The 22,456-nt window shown below is 34.7% G+C and overlaps 1 protein-coding gene across 1 annotated transcript in view; it reads left to right on the top strand.

The window, feature by feature from the left end:
* Positions 1-6,491: 6,491 nt before the first annotated feature.
* Positions 6,492-22,456, top strand: part of robo1 (roundabout, axon guidance receptor, homolog 1 (Drosophila)) — a 251,938-nt gene continuing 235,973 nt past the window's right edge. The window contains exon 1 of the mRNA XM_067366369.1: positions 6,492-6,531. The gene's annotated coding sequence lies outside the window, so the exon portion shown is untranslated. The remainder of the gene's footprint in view (positions 6,532-22,456) is intronic.

Genomic DNA, 22,456 nt, shown 5'->3' with positions numbered 1-22,456 from the left:
TAGTTTTTGTTTGTTTTTGTTTTTTTTGTTTTTTTGATAATTCAAGCATGAAAACCTTCTAGTAGACCCCAAAAACAAAATCAAGACTTTGTAAAAGGAAATATATATATCTTAACAGAGATTACATAATGAAATCTTAATCACTTTCTGTGGTTGAAACATTATATTGCATGCACGTTAGTTTAAAAAAAAAAAAAGTAATGATTTTTAAGTGTATGTAGTGTATATATGTTTTAGAGTGATACAATTCAACTAATACCAAAAATATTACACTTTTTTTTTTTTTTTTTTTTTCCTCTGGTTAATGTTTTGAATGTGAAAAGGGCACAGAATGTAGTTTTAATGCGCATTTGTTGAAGCCTCGTATATTTTTTTTACAGCTCAGATGATGGATTGTAAAAGGAAGAGCAAGCAGAGGAAGAGATTGAAGTGAGGGTGGAGACGCCTGAGTTACATTCATTTTTGTGTGTGTGTGTGTGTGCGTGTTGGCAATTGAGCATCTCTAAATCACAATTGTGGACAAGGTCAACTGAAGAATAACTCAACAGCTTTTGTAGGGAGGCCACAGCCCAGTGCTGTTTCACTTATTACTTCCAGCGTTTTTTTTTTTTTTTTTGTCTAACAAGACACATTTTACATCTAAAGTAGGTGATGTTCTGCCAAAAACACTGAACAGTTTCATGGTCACAATTCAATTTGTGTATTAATTCAGTTCAGATCACCTTGTTTTAAGGGTCGACTAATTTCGTGAAAACTTTTGAACAGGATGAAGAGGTCCAAATTTTTCTTATTTCACTTGAATATAATTTTGTTTTCATTCAGTACTGCCCTTCGGAAGCAACAGAAGATACTTTCATGTTTCCCAGAAGACAAATTAAATACAATTTACCTTGATCTTCAAATTCCAAATGTTTTCAACCCCCATCTATTAATGCATCGTGTTTCCTTCTGAAGCATCAGTGAATGTTTGAACCTTTTTTAAAAGTTGTTTGAGTCCATCAATTGTCCTCAGTGTGAAAAGATGGATCTCAGAGTCATTCAGTCACTGCTGGAAAGGGTTCAAATGCACAAAAAAATGCCGGAAAACTGAAGAATCTTCAGGACCTGGAGATTTTTTTCTGAAGAACAGAGCTCAGTTTAACGGCTCAGAACAAACAAGAGACTCATGAACAACCATCACAAAACATAAAAACAGTCGTGGATCATCAGTAACCACACACAGTATTGAGAATCAGTGGTTCACATACTTATGAATGGGGTTATTTTAATAAATTCAGTTATTGTTTTTATAAAATAGAAATATTTTATATATATATATATATATATATTATATAAAATATGGAATATTACTATTTTGTGTATGTAAATTATGCCATTTTAACAAAGATTATCTTCTGTTGAACATTGTATTTTTGTGTTTCTCTTTTCACTCTCCTCGTAAGCTGGTCTGTTCTTAAAGTTGCTTTATTACTTGCAAATGGCATTATAATGGTAATGTGGCATCTATGGTAACAAAGTAGGCCGCAGGGTCCTTTGCTTCCTCATAAAAGTAATTACATGGTAGGAGTAATCATTAAAGTTTCATCAAAGCAGGGCTTCATCAGCCGCTAATGTAAGCTCATTTACTTTTTCCACATATTTTCAATATATCAATAAATGAAGAAAGGGCTGAGAGCATCAACAAGCACCATCTAAAGGATCTAAAAGGCATTTGAAGGTGTTGATGTCCATCTCCATTCACTTCAGCTGATCAAAGCAATGAGCTGAAATTCACATAAATTGATTTTATCATACTTTGCCAAGCAGATATATGCATGTGGTTTAGTGTTCATCCAGAAAGAACAGAATAACATTAGTAAATGGTTCCTGTTTGGTTATAAAAGGAATGTATACAGAACGTTCTCCAGAGGTTAACTAATGTTTCCAGAACTTGTTATGAGAACCAAAGATGATTTCTGGATCATCTTTTAAACACTGTGTTTATGTTTGTATCTGTATATGGAAGAGACTTTAAAACACCATTGTATAATTTAACCCTCACCAAAACGCACATATCTGTCCTGTTTTGCAATGTACACACATGTTTGTGTGTGAACAGGTGTGTATGAACAGGTGTGTGTGGTCAGTGGGTGTGCTGTTTGTTGCCTGTGTGGAGCTTGATAGACATGCTTGAGTTGCACAGACAGCTTTATGAGAGCATGCTGGGAATACTGAAGACCGTATTATGCTGACTTTAAATCAAGTCAAGTATTTAACAAGTTATAAAATAAAATATCTAGCTTCTGCCAGACCGGCTTCAGTATTCAACTTATGAAGAAAGCATAACTGACGTTGCATCAGTTACGTTTTTTTCACAAGTTGAATACGGAAGGTGTAGGACGTAGCATAAGTTTATAACTTGAATACGGAATGTGGTCTGGTGGAAGCTAGATATTTTACTTTAAAACTTGTTAAATATGGATATTTTTCTTACACAAATGCATCGCTCCAGAAAGCCTTTATTAACCCAGAGCTGTGTGGAATATGTTTATAATGGATGGAAGCACTTTCTTCAGGTCATACTCGTTAGTCCCGTTCACTGCCATTATAATGCTTGGATGTGTCAGGATATTTATTAATATTTCTCCGATTGTGTTCATCAGAAAGAAGAAAGTCATGTACACCTGGCTTGAGGGTGAGTAAAGCTTGGGGTAATTTTCATTTGAAAGTGAACTAATCCATTAAAACTCATCTTTGATAATCGAAATGGCATATTTAAACATTTATTCCTGTGAAAACAATTTCTTCAATAGTATAAAATAACTTGAATGTAACTCTACACCCTTGCTTCATTTAGTATGCGCGGATGCATGAATATGTAAATTAGTCCCCGCCTTCACTGCGACGCACATGCTCGGACTACCTTGGTTTAATTCAGTCATATACAATTGAACCAGAAACTGATTCAAAAGAAGAAGATGCATATGGGCTAGCTAGCAAGTTAGCTTAGCACACCACCAAAACATGACAATTTATGAGATTAAAACCATGTTTTGCTTCAAACTTAAAGTCGAGTGTTTTAAACAACCTTCTGTGATCTGATGTGGCCTCAGAATCAAAAAATCAGACAGAAAGTGTAGGGTACAACAGGGCTAAAGGCACACCTTAAGAGAAAATGTGATTCTCACTACTCTCAAAGTGTATGATTACCAGAAAAAAAAAAAAAGAAAAAAAAAGATTGTATTGAACATTGATGGAGCAACAGATTTTGTGTGAAAATAAATCATAAACGTGATTAATTTTGTTTAAAAATCTTATAAATGTATGAGGTCACACATACATGGGGTAAATGGCTCCCCAGCATGGGGTAAAACGCACACAGTATTCATACAAATACTTTAGCTAAAATAATATGTTTTTAATAATGTCTAGGTTAATACTTGTTGAAAAGAATCACTTTAGCAAAGTTTGTACTGTTTACTATATTCATTTTTGTTCAATAAATATACTGTCATTAAAATAGGCCTACAGTATGTTCATATAAAAATATATTTTAAAAATACAGAAACAAAATTACTTTAAAAAGCTTTTTACCCCAAATACCATACTTTTATATATTCGTTATTGACGTTATTACGTTATTGTTGCTTGAATTACCTTGAACAAAACTGAAAATCATTAAGAAGACCTTTGTCTGAAAATAATTAAAGAATTAAAGTAATTAATTTAATCGATTCTTATTTGCTACTTAAAGGTGCCGTAGAAAGGCTTTTTAAAAGATGTAATTTAAGTCTAAGGTGTCCCCTGAATATGTCTGTGAAGTTTCAGCTCAAAATACCCCATCGATTTTTTTTTTATTATTTTTTTTAACTGGCTATTTTGGGGCATCATTAACTATGCACCGATTTAGGCTGCGGCCCCTTTAAATGCTCACGCTCCCCGCCCCCGAGCTCTCGACTGTAATACAGTGCATAAACAAGTTCACGCAGCTAATATAACCCTCAAAATGGATCTTTACAAAGTGTTCGTCATGCGTACTGCATGCATACATCGGATTATGTGAGTTGTATTTATTTGGATGTTTACATTTGATTCTGAATGAGTTTGAGGCTGTGATCCGTGGCTAACGGCTAATGCTACACTGTTGGAGAGATTTATAAAGAATGAAGTTGTTTATGAATTATACAGACTGCAAGTGTTTAAAAATGAAAATAGCGACGGCTCTTGTCTCCGTGAATACAGTAAGAAACGATGGTAACTTTAAAATCATTTAACAGTACATTAGCAACATGCTAATGACACATTTAGAAAGACAGTTAACAAATATCACTAAAAATATCATGATATCATGGATCATGTCAGTTATTATCGTTCCATCTGCCATTTTTCGCTGTTGTTCTTGCTTGCTTACCTAGTCTGATGATTCAGCTGTGCACAGATCCAGATGTTAATACTGGCTGCCCTTGTCTAATATTAGGGGACGTACATATTAATGATCCCGACTGTTACGTAACAGTCGTGTTATGTTGAGATTCGCCTGTTTTTCGGAGGTCTTTTAAACAAATTAGATTTATATAAGAAGAAGGAAACAATGGAGTTTGACACTCACTGTATGTCATTTCCATGTACTGAACTCTTGTTATTTAACTATGCCAAAATAAATTCAATTTTTAATTCTAGGGCACCTTTAAATCAACAACATTTTAAAAACATCAAATATTACATCAAACTACCTCAGAATCAACTTTGCGTTGCTGCCTGCGATCACATCAAAGATCAGACAAATTTGCACGTGCATTTTGAAAAGCGGATATTTAGGAAAGTGCTGCAGCAAGTTTTTGTGCCATCTAGTGGTTTAGAGTAAAATAAAGGCGCCTTTTGCCCCGCTGCGCCTTTAGCCCTGTTCTACCCTATTATTTAATGGTATTCTGCACAATGATAAAAGCTATGTTGATTAGCATTGCATTATAAATATAATCTATTATTATGAAAATACCTGATATGGCATGAAGATCAGATAAATCATATATCGTCGCAATCGTGTGTTTATTGTCTTCAAAAGTTTCTATATGCATATTATAGCGATCTCTGGAAGCCTTTCCTGGAATGTCACATGATATTCCTGTTCATCACGAGTGCCATTTGTGGACAATATGTGCACAGAGCGCCCTCCGGCTGCCGGTATGAATTGAAAACACAGTACATCAGAGTATCCAGCACTCATAATGATTACATCGGCACATTTTGGGTAAAAATTGAATAAACATTACTCCTCTGTATAGAAATTTGGCATAAATATATAAGAATGCATCAATATTTCTCCAAATGTACTTTTTGAATAAAAGCCCTGAGGGATGTTGTTTTGTCAAGCGTTTTCATGACGACCATACAGGAGTTTTTCTTTTTTTTTTTTTCAATGAATGTGGCTGATGCTCATATTTCAATCAAAAGGTATCGACTCAGCCTTTCATATTCATAACTCCTGACACATATTAACAATTTACAGTCGCTATATGATTTTGAGAGTAAAACAGATGTCAAAAATTGAAGCTTGAGTCTTTTTAATGACTTATAGTTTGTTAAGGTAATTACATCTAACAGTAACACTGAGCTCATTTAAACAAAGAACGCTTCAGTGAGTCTGCGTCCTTATTAAAGTTGACAGATTAAGCATTCGCCTATTTATAAATTGTATAAATGCAGCCTTGGCGAGCATAAGAGACTTTTTAGTTACTTAAACTTTTTGTTGTTAGGAAGTGGAAATATTGCGACCAAACTCACGTTGCAGTTATGATTTCTAAGTAGGAGCTTCCCAGGAGGACTGTAAGGAGCTTTACTGTACGAGTCTGTCTCACTTCAGAGGAGCTGTAACTCGACTGACAAGAGCTGCCTTAATGGAACGTTTGCCACTTGTTAGCTTGAATTGACTTGCTCTCTCATACACGCTCTCTCTCTTTCTCTCTCACTCTCACTCACTCAGCTGCTGTGGCTGCAGGACTCAGCCATCCACTTTTGATTTATCTGCTGTTTTCATATCAACAGAAGCTTCTCCCTGGTGCCTCAGATGAGGAGAGGAAAGGGAGGCTGTAACAGGGACCACCGCTGCTCTCCGGAGGAGTAGCGGTGTGCCGATATCTTTCTGACACCTGCCATGCTGTTTTCAACGACAACTCTCATTTTCACACCAGTCTCCTGTGTTCAAATTGGATTTCAACTGAAGCTAGAGAACGTCTAGAGAGCTGGTGCGGTTGTAAATATTCTGGAGTGACTGGGTGGGATGAAAAGATCAATATTGCGCTGCTGAACCTGGGATTTCTTGTCTCATCTTCTTCTGGTGGTAAAGTAACAGTGTGCTGTTTGTAGCGACACCTCTGAAGGGTTTGGGAGCGTTCAGTTCAGCTGGATGTGATGTGAAGCTGTGTGTGGATCTTTCTCTCTGGAGACAAACTGGAATGAGGGCAGGGCTGGTGTTACCCTTCAGCCTCCTGCTGCTGGGGGTCTGGACGAAGCTCGGGCTGTGCTGGGATGGGGACAAGTCGGGGAGAAACAAGGGTGGGTGGAGATGGAAAGGGGACAGGTCTCGTAAGTAACCACCCTGCTCTTAAGCACTTCCTTTTCTTCCTTCTCAAGTGTTTTTCAATACATAAACGTATATTGAGTCCCACACATTTTGGAGCATTACTGTGGCCTCTTTTTATTTTAGTATTCTTGCAGCGCAGCGGTTTTCTCTGCATCTGTTGAATGTCTTCAGTGATTACCATTATAGTTTTTTTTTGTTTGTTTGTTTGTTTTTTAGTGTCTACTGCTATTGTATCTAAAATACATTTTAAAATCCCTTAATTTACAATCTAAAAATAGACAAACCCAGCAACTGGGATGTTTTTACCCAGCAGTTGGGTTAAATGCTTCACATTACTTTTGCCTCTTGTGTCTGGTTTTTAAATTCCAACATAGTTTGGGTTCATTTTAAGCCAGCCATATAGTAATTTTTAAACAATAGTTGAGTTAATAAGGTTGGTCAAACAGGGTAAAAACAACCCATATTTTTGTCCATATTTAACCCAACTTGTGTTGTTTTTTATCCCCACATTTTTTTGAGTGTATGTTAGATATTTCCTGATTTAATTTAAGTGCGGATATTTCTTATTTCAGTGCTGGAACGTTTCACTGATTGTATATTTGCAGTACTTTGTTTGGAACTATTTTCATTGGCCGAGTAAACATTGTGAAAATAACTGGCATTATTGTCTCTGAAATTAATGTTTTTGAGAGAATTTATTCTTGTGATCAAAGCTGAATTTTCAGCATCATTACTCCAGTCTTCAGTGTCACATGATCCTTCAGAAATCATTCTAATATGTGACCCTGAACCACAAAACCAGTCATAAAGGTCTTTTTTTTTTTTTTTTTCTTTTTTTTTAAATTGAGAATCATCTGAATAAATAAGCTGCTGAATAAATAAGCTTTCCATTGATGTATGATAGAACAATATTTGGTCGAGATACAACTATTTGAAAATCTGGAATCTGAGGGTACAAAAAATCAAAATATTGAGAAAATCGCCTTTAAATCTGTCTAAATTAAGTCCTTAGCAATGCATATCCACTCACAAAAATATATATTTTTATATATTTACAGTAGGAAATGTACAAAATATCTTCATGGAACATGATCTATACTTAATATCCATTATGATTTTTGGCATAAAAGAAAAATCGATAATTTTGACCCATATGTATTGCTACAAATATACCCATGTGACTTATGACTGGTTTTGTGGTCGAGGGTCACATATGCTGATTTGATACTCAAGAATCATTTATTATTATTATTATCATTATCAAAGTTGAAAAAAGTTGTGCTGCTTAATATTTTGTGTCTAATCTGATGATAACAGCATTTATTTGAAATACAAATATTTTGTAACATTTTAAAAATTTTTCCTGCCACTTTTGACCAATTTAATGCATCCTTGCTGAATAAAAGTACTAATTTCTTTCAAAAAATAATCTTTCTTAATTATTCCACTGGATAAAATCAGTTCTGTCCCAACATTTTTTTTTCTCTGAATATGCTGTTTCAATTATAAATGTCATATTATGAAAGCAAAATGGTTTATGAATGGTAATTCACTATTCGGCTTTAAAAAGAGGTTTTAAACTCTTCATTAAATGCTTTGACTGATTAACCATACAGAACCAAACAGAGCAGTCTGCTGTATACAATTCTCCTGCTCTTCTGAGCGATCCGTGATGAGCAGCGTGTGAGAGCTCAGTAAAAGCATGTACACTTAAGATGTCCATTAGTGATGTTTAGATGCAAGTTCAGAGGATAGAAGGCCTGTACTTATCATCAGAACACTATCAACTCTTGAGATTGTCAGTAGACTCTTTGTGGTGAAGTTGATTGACTGCCAAATAGTCTGTTTGGTGATTGCTGATCTGACTCTCAGCCTCTTTTGGAGATATCCTGGCAGATGGCATTTTGGTATTAAAGAGGACCTATTATGCTTTTACGTTTTCAGCTTTCTTTAGTGGGTAATGTTGTTTGAGCGTGCACAGAGTCACTCCAGAGGGAGTTATTCTCTTTATCTGTTTCTGAACTCCCAGAAACACCTCCATTGTAGTCTTGAGTTTTCTTTTGGGAACAAACATGTCACAATATTCCTCATTTAATAATTCATTCGCAAAAAAGGGTTGAGGCCTAATTGAGATGCTTTAGTAGTGTGTTAGTAAACCCGCGGTTATGGTAAGGGGCGTGACATTGACGGTTGATCAATCACAACACATCGGTCCAGCCGACCAATCAGAGCACATTGTGCTTTTTGGAAGGAGGGGCTTCATAGAGACCGGAACTAAACAGAGCGTTACTGACAGACTGCAAGAGAGGTGCTGCAACAAAATGTGAAAATGTGTTTTTTAAACATACAAGCATGAAAACCTATTCTAGTAGACCCCAAAACAATATCAAGACTTTGACATAATACTACCTCTTAAAATCAGATAAGTTGAATCAGATACGTTAGTGTCTCATTGAACATCATTACACATATTGGCCCTGTTATGAATGTGTGTATGGACCAAATGTTCTCTGGTCAGTGTTACTGCCTTGTGTTGATCTGGAGGCTTCATAAATCATGTGCTGGTTACTGTCTGTGTGGCTCAATATGGTTTGAGTTTCAGCATTGGAGTTCCATGTGGTTTCACACTTGCGACCATCTGTTTTTTGACCTCTTCTCTCTGTGAACTATGATGGTGTGAAAGCAGAGTCAGGTGCTCGTTCATTCACAGGTGCACGCTGGAGATGAGCTGAGGAGTTTTATTGTCAGTTTTATTTAGTTGTACTTAGTTTTAGTAGCATTTGTTATTTTAACTTGCAAGAAGGTCAAGGTGGTTTAGTTTTTCAGCAACATCCTTATGTTGCTGAAAAACAAGCATCTGGTATCCAAATTTCAAGAAGACAGATAACGGCTTGGTACTTTTGGAACTTTTTAGTACTTTTATTTGTTTCCACTATCCTGCTTAGGTTCAGATTTGGAAAAGGTGAAGCATAAAACAAGATTCTATTTCAATATTATGTTTAATATTAACATAATTAGAGATTTTACTTTGTAACATGTAGCACACCTCAAGATAATTCATTTTCTCTTTAGTGATTTCAACCAGCTCCTAGATCAATCACATTTCAAACTGCATAGAAAAAAAATATTGTTATTATTGCCGTTTACTACTTTTACAAGTGATTTAAGTACTTATACCATGAAGCTTTGCGAATATATCTATTTATCATAGAATCCTGAAAATTTGAAATTTGAGTACATTTTGTTAATTTTTGAAGTATTTTAATAATATATCACAGCGTGCAGATATACAGCCATATCGCACGGCTACGAGTGTGATATTGCATTTATACAACGGTTCAACGGCACAAGTGTGTAAATAAATAAGAACAACAACGGAGTGTCTTTTAAAAACCTCTTTTGTGCAGAACTACTTCCTTCCACCACGGATTTAAATCTCAAGTTGACAGTTTAACAGTCGAACCCAAGCCTCTGTTACTAATTCTAAAACGTCACTACAAAACAAGTAATGAAGGAACGTTGAGTCGCTTATTTGAAGCTTATTGTATTATGTAGAGTAGAGTATTATGGTATTATGAGAGAGAGATTGACTAAACGAGTACCTGCATTCATTCTTCAGGTCGATGTCCATAATATTATATCCATTATGAAAAAATCAGTTTGAATGTCCAAAGAGGAACACGACATCTTTGTCTGTGCTACAAGGCTTGTTCTGACTCACTCATAAAGAGAGTCTTTGCTGCTATCTAATGGCGTAATAATGTAACTTTCACTGATAGTATTGATGAATCCTTTCTCAATACCAAATACAGCATATTATTATATAAAATAATATTTATTGAACAATATTTAAATTAACGACAATAGCCAAAAAATACATAAACACAAGCAAACAATTCAGTAAATGTACAAAAGTAGCGCTCCAGTACAGGATTTAAGTTAAATATAGCCTAAATATAAAGTTATGAAATTTAATTTTCCCCTTAATCCAAATTGTTTTGCTCTGGTATAAGTAATATTAATATTAATTATTAATAATTAAGTAATATTAATTAAGATTAAAATGATTGCCGGTGTTAATTAATGCAGCATCAAATAACCTAAGTACTGGCTGAGATGAAGCTGTTCTCAGCGGGTACACGAGCGCTGAACGGCTGCTGACGGCCTGGAGCTCGCATCTCCGAAAGCGTCAAAACAAATAGTAAAATAGGTGCTATGTTTATATATGAGTCACGTTTGAGATCTAAAAAACTACATTCTCGCCTAAAAAAAACTCTTAAAACTACATTTCGTAACTTAACAACAGTAGTATTTATGAAAAATATGATAGATTTGCCCGACCGCCATGACAGTCACCGCAAGCGGAGTGATACAAATGGTACCAGTGCTGATACTGGGAGAATATCGCACAGCTCTCAGCCAATTAGATTTGAGAACCAGAAAGACAGTATGTATGTAAGTGTATAGATGTATAGACTCCACTTTTTTTGAAAATAGGCTCATTTTCCAACTCCCCTAGAGTTAAACAGTTGAGTTTTACCATTTTAGAATCCATTCAGCTGATCTCCGGGTCTGGCGGTACCACTTTTAGCATAGCTTAGCATAGTTCATTGAATCTGATTAGACCGTTAGCATCGCGCTTAAAAATGACCAAAGAGTTTTGATATTTTTCCTATTTAAAACTTGACTCTTCTGTAGTTAAATCGTGTACTAAGACCGACGGAAAATAAAAAGTTGTGATTTTCTAGGCTGATATGGCTAGGAACTATACTCTCATTCCAGCGTAATAATCAAGGAACTTTGCTGCCGTATCATGGCTGCAGCAGTGCAATGATATTACGCAGCGCCCGTGAGCCCCTGCTTGCACAGGGAACGTGCCTTGCAACCATGGAGACATTTGACGCTACGTAATATCATTGCACTGCTGCAGCCATGATACGGCAGCAAAGTTCCTTGATTATTACGCCTGAATGAGAGTATAGTTCCTAGCCATATCAGCCTAGAAAATCGCAACTTTTCATTTTCCGCCGGTCTTAGTACACGATTTAACTACAGAAAAGTCAAGTTTTAAATAGGAAAAATATCAAAACTCTTTGGTCATTTTTAAGCACAATGCTAACGGTCTAATCCGATTCAATGAACTATGCTAAGCTATGCTAAAAGTGGTACCGCCAGACCCGGAGATCGGCTGAATGGATTCGAAAACGGTAAAACTCAACTGTTTAACTCTAGGGGAGCTGGAAAATGAGCCTATTTTCAAAAAAAGTATTCCTTTAAGTATATCTTCTCAAGGGACAATACTATAGAAATGAAACTTGGATATATTTTAGAGTAGTCAATGTGCTGCTTGTATAGCAGTATAGATTTACTGTCCTCTGAAAATAACTTAACATGCAGCCATTATTACTGAAAAATAAACACTGGATGATATTATAAAAGAAAACCTCATATGTTTGAAATTTATCAGTGGCATTCCTCAGGGATCTATCCTCAACCCATTTTCATTTTGATTTACCACAGTGTTGTTTTCTACTTTATAATGCGACTCTCTTTTACTAATGCCTACACTACAGCAGAAAGCTTTTGAAAATAAAATGAGCATCCTTCCCTTACCTATCAGCGTTCAGGAAGTGGTGTCTGATGTGCGGTCTAATGATGCTCGCTCATAAAACGTCCATTTAGCCGCACATGCTCTATGCTGCAATTACATGCATGAGCACAGCTCACCTTTAAAAGCGATAACGTCAGCCACGCTCAGCAGCTGGGCAGGTTGCTGTCATAACCTGTAAGTAAACTCAAATGCATTGTTAACCAGACGAACACAAACAAACACAATTCTGGCTTGTTTTTTTAAAGAGGACAAACACAAAGGGAAAAGAGGACGAGGTGCTCTGGGGAAAGTTGAGTGGACATAATAAATAAAACATTGTGTCTTTGCTGTCAGGTCTTGTTGAGACAACAGAGTGAATATTTGGTCCTTCTGCTAGAATGTTCCATTCTAAAGTTAGGTGACTTTTATTTCCCTCGGTGGCTGTTGTATGAAATCATTTCAGTGATTGTTGAAGAACAACATTATCTCACTGAGTGAAGAAACAGACACGCTTGTGAAAGCTCAGGGAATGTGTTTGCTGAGGAGAGTGAAGTGAAGAATAAAAAACGAAGGCAGATGTCATCATTAAATCTTTCTGTATGTCTATTCGACTGACTCTCTCAAGGTTGCCTATATAATGTTGTTGCATTACCAAGTCATTCCAGGTACTAATGCATGTGTACAGTAAAGCAGACACTTTTTTTTTTTTACACTTTCACTTCTAACTTCTCACTTCTCAATTTGAAATAAATTTTCGTATGTTAGAAAATGTAACGTGTGCTTGAATCCAATCTGTCTTTATTGTGCCAAGACTTTTGCATTGTTATAAAAGATTTCTATTTCAAATAAATAGTAATATTTTGAACTTATTCATCTAAGAAAAGATCTATCATGGTTTCCACAAAAGTATTAAGCAGCACAACAGTTTTAACACTGAGAAATGCATTTTAGAATGATTTCTGAAAGATCATGTGATACTGAAGACTGGAGTTATGATGCTGAAAATTCAGCTTTAAAATCACAGGAATAGATTACATTTTAAAATATATTCAAATAGAAAATGTATTTTGTTTTAAATTGATCATATTTCAAAATAGTACTGTTTTTACTGTATTTTTCTTTGAATAAAACAACTTTTTTTCCAAAACAAAAATCTGACCAAAGATTTATATATATATATATATATATATATATATATATATATATATATATATATATATATATATATATATATATATATATATATATATATATATATATATATATATATATATATATATATATATATATATATCCTCCTGGGACCCAGGAATAGACTTCTGTCCTCTGTAGTGGACATTATATTTGAGGGATTTTCTCTGACATCATACATGTCACAGTTTTAAGTCTGGATGTCCTGTAAAGAGCACATTCAGGGCTTTGCAGAGATACCAGATTTTTAGAGGTTTCCCCATGACAACAACAACTTCTTGGTCTTTAATTATGACTGAAAATGAAAATTAGCACTCTTATGGAAATATGATAATATTTTGTGATTAAATTTAAAATTTATTTAAATCGGATTAATTTTCAAATTGTTTATTATAAATCAACATCTCAGGAAAATGTTATGGGGTTTCAAATCAAAATATGACTTTCTGTTATGAAACAGAACATTGATTTCATACATGTCCACTGTAGAGGACACCAGGACTTAAATCATGTTTATCAGGCATTTTAGGAGACACAAGTGAATAGGGAAAGAAATTATATGTCAGTATTCCTATTAATTATTAGATATTATTATGAAAATGTTACCAATTATTGCTCCCATTATTACACTTCTTTTTTCATTACATGTTGCTCCAAGAATACATTAATATGCAAATTAGATACAGTGTATAGATACATTGTATTGAATGGGAAAACTGATGTATGGCCATTTTACCCTCATATTGCATAAAGTAAAATGGTATATCAATTAATTCCATTATATGTTTCATAACATAGTTGAGAATCATCTTTATACATAGTTTGGTTAAAAACAATATTGAAGCCTAAAAATTGATTGGTGATTAAAAAAACATTCCATTGTTTTTGCCTATAAATGTCATTTCATGTCATTTTATTTTTTAAACAACTTAGTCCTGGTGTCCACTATATATATATATATATATATATATATATATATATATATATATATATATATATATATATATATATCCTTTTTTTTCTTTTTTTTTTTTGTAAGTGCAATTTATGAATGTAGGTGGGGTTTTTTTTTTATGTCCCAGGAAAACTTTTTTCTAGCCCTTTGTCATTTGTACTTATTTTTTTTTGTATAGATGCATTACAGATTTTATGTATAGCTTTTTCTGTAAATCTGAAAATGTAACAAGTGGGACTTCATTGAAACTCATCGTCATAATAATATATATATATATATATATATATATATATATATATATATATATATATATATATATATATATATATATATATATATATATATATATATGTATATGTATATGTATATGTATATGTATATGTATATATATATATATATGTATATGTAGATATAGATATATAGATATAGACATATAGATATAGATATAGATATAGATATAGATATATAGATATAGATATAGATATAGATATATCTTGTAATATGTTTTATCTTGTAATATATATTATAAAACGTTCCTGTCCTTGATTCTGATTAGTCAATAGCTGTGTTTTATTCACGATAAAACATGTCGATGACTGCTTCACTCAACGGTTCTGTGTATTACTACACAACACCCTTAGCAACCACTCTTAGCAACGTAAACTGTTTGTTCTCACTTGATATTGTTCATTGAAGCTTACTGTATTATGTCGAAGAGTATTGTGAGAAAAAGATTGAGTGAGCAAGTTTATTACCTGCATTCAGATTTAGAATTTTCCTTCAGGTCAGTCCTGTGTTCATAATAAAAAAATCTGTTTAAATGTCTGATGTATTATCTTGTCCTTTTAACATTTGAGGGGTTTTCCCATGACTGACAGCGCTAGTCAAAGCATTTATCAGTTGCGTCTTGTTCTGTGTTTACAACAATTCAGTCTTTTCAATATAAAAGTCTTCACTACTTACTGACACACTTATAAAGACAGTCTTTGCCGCCATCTAATGGCGTGAAAATGGAACTTCTGTTGCTGTTTATTGTCAGGGACTATTATTTCCAGTGGAAGGAAGGCTTTTAGAAAAAGTTTACTTTATGAAAGTTGTATTGATACATATTTCTGGCTTTACAGCACAGCCTCTTGTACCTTATTGCTTACATATAGCACACACACGTATGTATATTTACAAACATTTGTTTGATGCGATTAATCGTAATTAATTGATTTGACAGCACTATATACAATACAGTATATTATATATAGTATATTAAATATTAAAATATACATATATTTTTATAATATATTTTATTATTTTATTATAATATTTACTATATTATTTTTGTTATATTAATAATATGTATATTATTATATGAAATATAAAAATATATTACTATTTATTATATTTTTATTTTTTATCTATCTATCTATCTATCTATCTATCTATCTATCTATCTATCTATCTATCTATCTATCTATCTATCTATATATATATATATATATATATAATATATATATATATAATATATCTGAACAAAGAGATTCAGATATATATTCAAATAATAATAATAAAAAAAAAAAAAAAAAAACTTTCAATATAGTATTTAGTGGTGTGAAATGACATTCAGCTGGAATGTCATTTTGACCATCAGTTAATTTTTTAAAACAACATTGTGAGTTTGATATGAAATATGAAACATGATAGCTGAAGAAAGCAAAGAAGGTAAACCAAGTTAAATATAATTTGTGAACATTTTATTGAGAACAGAAATATGTATTAGCCAAAAGTGTCCAACACCCTTGTATGTAACCTTGTGCAATTGTCATTTTGATTACATGTAAGTTTGTAATTGTCTTGTGTCTGCGTTCTGGAGCAGGTGTGTGAGCGACGCATGGTCTTGACTTAAATATAGACAATGAGCATTAGAATAATAAAGACTTGTGTGATAGGCCAGCTGCTAATTAAAATAAGGACCCAGATGCACCGTCTCGCATTTAGAGGTCACTGTTCATGTCTGCTGCTCTTTCTCTCACAATCGCTCTCTCTGGGCTCCAGGAGGTTTGAGGTGTCTTTAATTAGCTAACAATGAGCTGTGAATCTCAATTACTGTACGCTCCACAAGGTCAGAGCTCAGAGACTGAGGAAGAGCGGCGTATCTGAACCTCACAACATCTGTGGAACGAATCAGGTTTTTGTACAATTGAATTCAAACTGCTTTTTGAATGAAATTACATTTAATTTAGCAAGTTACCTGGGGGAATTGTAATCAATAGCATATTCCTTCAAAACACATTGTTCTCTGTGTAATTTCCTGCTGGAGATGACATAGTCATGTTGTTATCAACTGTGATAGACTGATATATTGACTTCAAAAGTCCCATTTTTTTTTTTTTTTTTTTTTTTTCCCAATAAAATTTCGAGAGCAGTTTGTAATAGTTGGACTCTCTCTCACGCTTTCTGCGCAGAGGAATGTGACCTCGGAGTTAGCGGGTAGTGAATCATGTGAGGAATTGAAACTTTCTCGGGCAGGAGCGAAAAAACAGGTGGAATGAGAGAGGATGAGAGACAGCCAATAAATTAAATGCTATGAGAGGCAGTGCATTTGGAAAGGGGGCAGCCCAGGGGCTCTTGGGATCTGATGGGGGTCATATGGTCATGAGTCTGCTCAGGAAAGAACTTACAGAGTTAAAACCAGATCAGGCAGTCCTTTGAAGGAGATTTTGCTTTCCTTTACAGTCCCTAGGTGCGCTCATTTTCACACACATATGGACACGAATATTGAGTGTACACACATGCACAACGCTGTATGAAAATACTCTTTGTCCCCTTCAAGGCACCTTTTCCTGGGGTCATCCTTACAGAGAAGTGCTGCACAAATTGCTTGGTTAAACATGTTAGTATGTTTCTTCTTTTTTATTTTTATTTTTTGCTGCTGCTTTAATAGGTTCATTAGATTTTGTTGTTAACAGATCAGTTTTATCAAACATAATTTTTTTTTTTTTTTTTTTAAGTGAAAATATGAACATTGGCTTATAAATGGTGTGTTTTCATAAGGTAACTCTGATAAAAAATAGTTAAAGAAATATTATTTCATGGAGAGTACCTGAAAACCATAAGTAGATGCAGAGATACCGAAAATGACTCAAGTTTTAAGTTACAAATTACAAGTTACCATTTCCAATACCAGATTTTAACCTTGTTTTGCTAATCATTATTACATATTCGGGTCATTAGCGACCCGTATCTATATCTAACACGGAGGGATCTCTACCTGTCACGATAATATAAAACTCTCCTGATATTAGAGTAACAATTACAGAAGAATAAAATAAAGCATATTTTGTTACCTTTTGGATCTTGGAAGGGTTCAATATGAGCAGATATTTATATCATCATCACTGTCCTCATCATTCAGCATCTGGCTCACATTATAAAACTGTCATTTTCAACATCTTCAAAACAAATATTTTGAACACTGACAGCTTCTTCACCAGATCCACTATCAAGTGACAGTCATATTTGATTGCTTTCAGCACTTTCTTTCAGAAAATCACTGAGCCATTTCAAGTTTTGCTGATGATACTTCCTATTCTTTTGTTTTCTGCCTGCACTAACTATGAGTGAAACGTCACTTCATCATTGTGTATCAGACATTGCCACCTTGTGGAATAAAGGTGAAATGAACTTATTCAGTCATCAAAGATTAAATTATTGTTGTGCAGAAAAAAAGAAAAAAAAAATACTTGCGACCCTATACAATTTTTACAAATAAATGTAAATTATAATTTTTTTGTTATATTCTTTATAATGAATTGAATGAGGCATACTAAGAAGGTTGATGTCTAACTTTAAAAAATGAATGAGGAGGAGGGTAGTGAATGATGTCGCAGGTCACTAAAGAACAAGGGGTATGTGCTTAAGGGTAAACAGTATTTAAGTATTTTACTTATACTGAATGTAGGCTCAAAAATGCACTAGTCCTCAACACCTAAAGCTGCGTTAACACTACCAGTGACATGCAGCGACAAAGAGACAGGATTCCATTAATTTCAATGGAGAGCTGTCGATTTCTGGCAACATAAGTGACAGTGACCATTGGCGACGGAATGTAGGCGTGTCCAGCGACACGACAAAGTTGGGATATGTTTAACTTTTATGCAATTGGAGAGCGACTTTTGGGAGCAACAACTAATAGGAGTGAAGTCAGTGGAGCGCACATGATCCATCACTGTAGTGGAGTGTCGAGGCAAGATGGAGCACAAGTTAATTTTAGCTGTCAGCAACTTTCCTATCATTTTTTTATATGTCTCTGTGTACATACAGTGGTACTCGCCATGCTGACTCATTTTGCCTGAATAGTTTTGTGAACCCAGATAGACCGGTGCTTACGCTTTTGCCGCAGATAAATGGCTGAGATGGCAAAGAGCATTCACTGTTTCTTGTTTATCTTTTATATTAAGCATTTTATGTACTGATTCTTTTTATATTTAATATTTTCTTTCCTTAATGCTTGTTTGTAGTTACAAGAAAACTGATTTGTTGTCTACAACATGGAAAAACATTTGTGAATGTCATTTGTAAACGTTACTCGGCACCCACTTGTGACTTCACCAGCGACATACAGCGAAAAACAAGAACCAGTTGACTTGTGAAGAGAGCAATTTTATTTCTAAAATCAAAATAAAACTGAACACCTCAATATTGCAATAAACCAAGGTCAACACTTTACGGCTTGATGATGGCAAGTTTGAGCGCGGAATCTTGGGACATGTGGTCTTCACATCACAGCCGGTGGAAACAATCGGGATAGGACTCGGGAAAAAATCATGTTCATGGATGAGATTAATAACATTACTGTAGTATGAAGCAGAGCAGGACCGAGTGTTGTGGGAGCTGAACGAGGCCGCTGGAGCGATTGTGCAACACACGGCTCACGAGCAGCAGAACTTTTATTATGTCACAGTCGCTGGCGCTGCTTCTGCTTTTTCCAGTCATGAGTATGAGGTAACACAGCTCTGTTTATCATATTAGATACATTTGAGAGTGTTGAAAATGATGTTATAAGGTTACTCTGTGCGTTCGCTCGGCGGGTGCTGTGAGACACTTGTTTGAGAGACACTCCAGTGAGATAGATCGATTTTAGATTATCATATTAAATGCTGGATGGCTTGTATTGATAAATGGCATGCAATTAATCTTAAAACGTATTGTATGATGGAGAAAATTCTGTATTACTGTTACTAAAAATAAAGCTGCCTCTGATTATGCTATGTTAGCTACTTCACAAAATAGTGTTTTTTTTCTGAGGCATGGTAAAGCATGGTACTCGCAAAAAAATAAATTTAAACAATAAGACTAAACGTATTGAGCTATATAACAACAATTCGTTTTCTGTCTATAAATATATAAAATCCCTTGTCTATTAAAACATGTAATATATTAAAGTGTCTTTGGTGTTTCCATGGTTTTTACAAAATAAAATCAGAAACTGAGTGTAACGCAGGTATGACGCAATTGACAGGCGACTCCTCACACGTCCCGGAGCCTTGGTTAAAATTGCAATTTCCTAACGATTTACAAATAGTTGGAAACATTTGGGATATTGTAAGTACTCAAGTGAACAAAATACATTACACTGGCCTAGTGCTTTTTGGATATTTTACTGCAAAAATCTTGTACCTTTAACATAAAGTTGACAATTCTGGGAAAGTAAAGGCAAAACCTATATAAAAAAAGATATAGTACCTTCAATGCCCTGTAGATGGTGATATAACTGCTTTTGTAGCAGAAATAAACTGCTGCAGAAAAAGTTTGGTGCCATGCAAAATGCAACGAGTGATTAGATAACACAAATGTATTGGCGTAAATAGTACATATATTGATTAAAAAATGTAGTCAAGTAGAGAGTAAAAGCAGCTAATATCTTTGATTCTCAGTCAAACTACAAAGTAGACAAAAAGATACTGAAGTAAAGATAAACTTATGTAGGGTTAAAGGGATAGTTCACCCAAAAATGAAAATTTGAGGTTTATCTGCTTAGCCCCAGTGCATCCAAGATGTAGGTGACTTTTTTTCTTCAGTCGAACGCAAATTATGATTTTTAACTGCAACCGCTGCCGTCTGTCAGTCAAATAATAGCAGTAGATGGGAACTTCAACTATAAGAGTGAATAAAACTTGCTTAGACAAATCAAAATTAAAACCTGCGGCTCGTGACGACACATTAATGTCCTAAGACACGAAACGATCGGTTTGTACCTCTAATACACCACTATGTCTAACTTCGTTCAGCTTCCTGTTAGTGAGGTCAAAAAATGCGTTCTGGTGACGGAAGTGATGTCTCGCCCATATACTTCAATGAGCGCAAGACATCACTTCCGTTGTCAGAGCGTGATCAGACCTCACTAGCCGGAAGTTGAACGGAGTTGGACATAGTGGTGTATTAGAGGTAAAAAATTATATAAATAATGTTCGGTTTCTCGCACAAACCGATCGTTTCGTGTCTTAGGACATCAATGTGCCGTCACGAGCCGCAGGGTTTAATTTTGATTTGTCTATGGAAGTTTTTTCGACTCTTATTGTTCAAGTTCCCAATCACTGCTATTATTTGACTGACAGACGGCAGCGGTTGCAGTTAAAAATCATAATTTGCGTTCGACTGAAGAAAAAAAAGTCACCTACATCTTGGATGCGCTGGGGGTAAGCAGATAAACATCAAATTTTCATTTTTGGGTGAACTATCCCTTTAAGATCATTTGACTTGGTCTTGACATTCTATTTCTCTGACACTAGAGGGAGTTTTTACCTCAGGGTTTAAAGATGAAGTATGTAGCTAATTGTACAATACTCACCAAATACTGAGGTCAAAACATGGATTAACACGAGCATCACCCTATTGTTAAGGATTATACGAGATTGCTGTTGTGATTCTTTGCAGATGCAAACTTGACTTCCATTCCAGCAGGTAAGCCTGGCTAGGCCTCAACCTTGTTTACGTTAACTTTTTAGATATTAGCTAAATATTACTGGATGGGACTGTTGGGATCGCAGCAATCGTTATTTGATTATTCTCTAATGCTAGTGGTGCAGTGTTATCCTGCTTGTCACAACTAATAGATTGTACACTGAGAAGGTTTTGAACACCTCAGTGTAAATCTCTTAGCTTTGACAAGTTATAGCCTTTTAGGCCTCAGTAATCTATTTGTCTCTGGAAGCTAAGCCATATTAGAGAAGGAATTCCATCAGCGTGTCTTTGAAATTGTAATTGCTGATGACTTGTTGGTGAGCAGTGCTAGCTTTCATCATGTCAAATCCCCTGTCATATTCCTTCTAGATCACTCAGCGGTCGCACATAATTAGCTGCGCTGACTCTAGGTCTTTTATTATGATATACAGTATAATTCTGAGCTCAACCTAAATGTGCTTCAGTACTGGAGTTGTTTTTATGAGCACGAACCACAGCAACAATTGGCCACAATAAGGAGTGGACAGGGATGACTGCCATTTATATTCAGCTTTATGGTTCAGATGGTTTCGGACTCTTTATGTTACGTGATGTCATAATGAAGTGTAAATTGACATTAAGTACCAAGTCTGGTTTCCACAGGGGAAGATTTGTCATTTTGGGAATATTTGTGTGCGAGCGCAAGAAACCTCAATGGCTTTGCAGAAGCACGAGATGTGTCTGAAATGAAGTGTGATTTAAAGCTGCTTGGAAACACAAAAGGGTTCATAAAATGTATGTTTTATATTCACAAAGAACTTAAAACTGCTTAGAAGGCAATTTCACAAGCGCTGTGATGGACAGCTTATTTTGGCGTGGGTAAGATGGTGTAGATATAAGGAAATGAATGGCACATCCGTTCGGCTCCTAATGCGAATGATGAAGACAGACACTTCATGGCCATGAGGATTCTAATTAACATGCTAATTGGAAATTCGAAGACAAACAATGGGAGGTGTGCGAGTTACTTTTTGCTGTGGCCTCTCTTTTGTGCTTTTAAATAGCGAGAGACGGGCAGAAATAAAGCTTTTGTTTTGGCCTATTTCTAATGCAACTGGTTGAGTATGTCAACTGGAGATAAATTTGAATAATTTTGAGACAATTTAAGAATAATCAGAATAAAGACTGAACATCTGACACAGTAGCTTTGTTTCTATCACCTTGTTTT

The sequence above is a fragment of the Chanodichthys erythropterus genome, chromosome 17 (genome assembly GCF_024489055.1).
Source record: "Chanodichthys erythropterus isolate Z2021 chromosome 17, ASM2448905v1, whole genome shotgun sequence".
NCBI lineage: Eukaryota > Metazoa > Chordata > Actinopteri > Cypriniformes > Xenocyprididae > Chanodichthys > Chanodichthys erythropterus.
The sequence above is the reverse complement of the archived record's forward strand: the minus strand, read 5'-3'. Positions and strand labels throughout refer to the sequence as shown.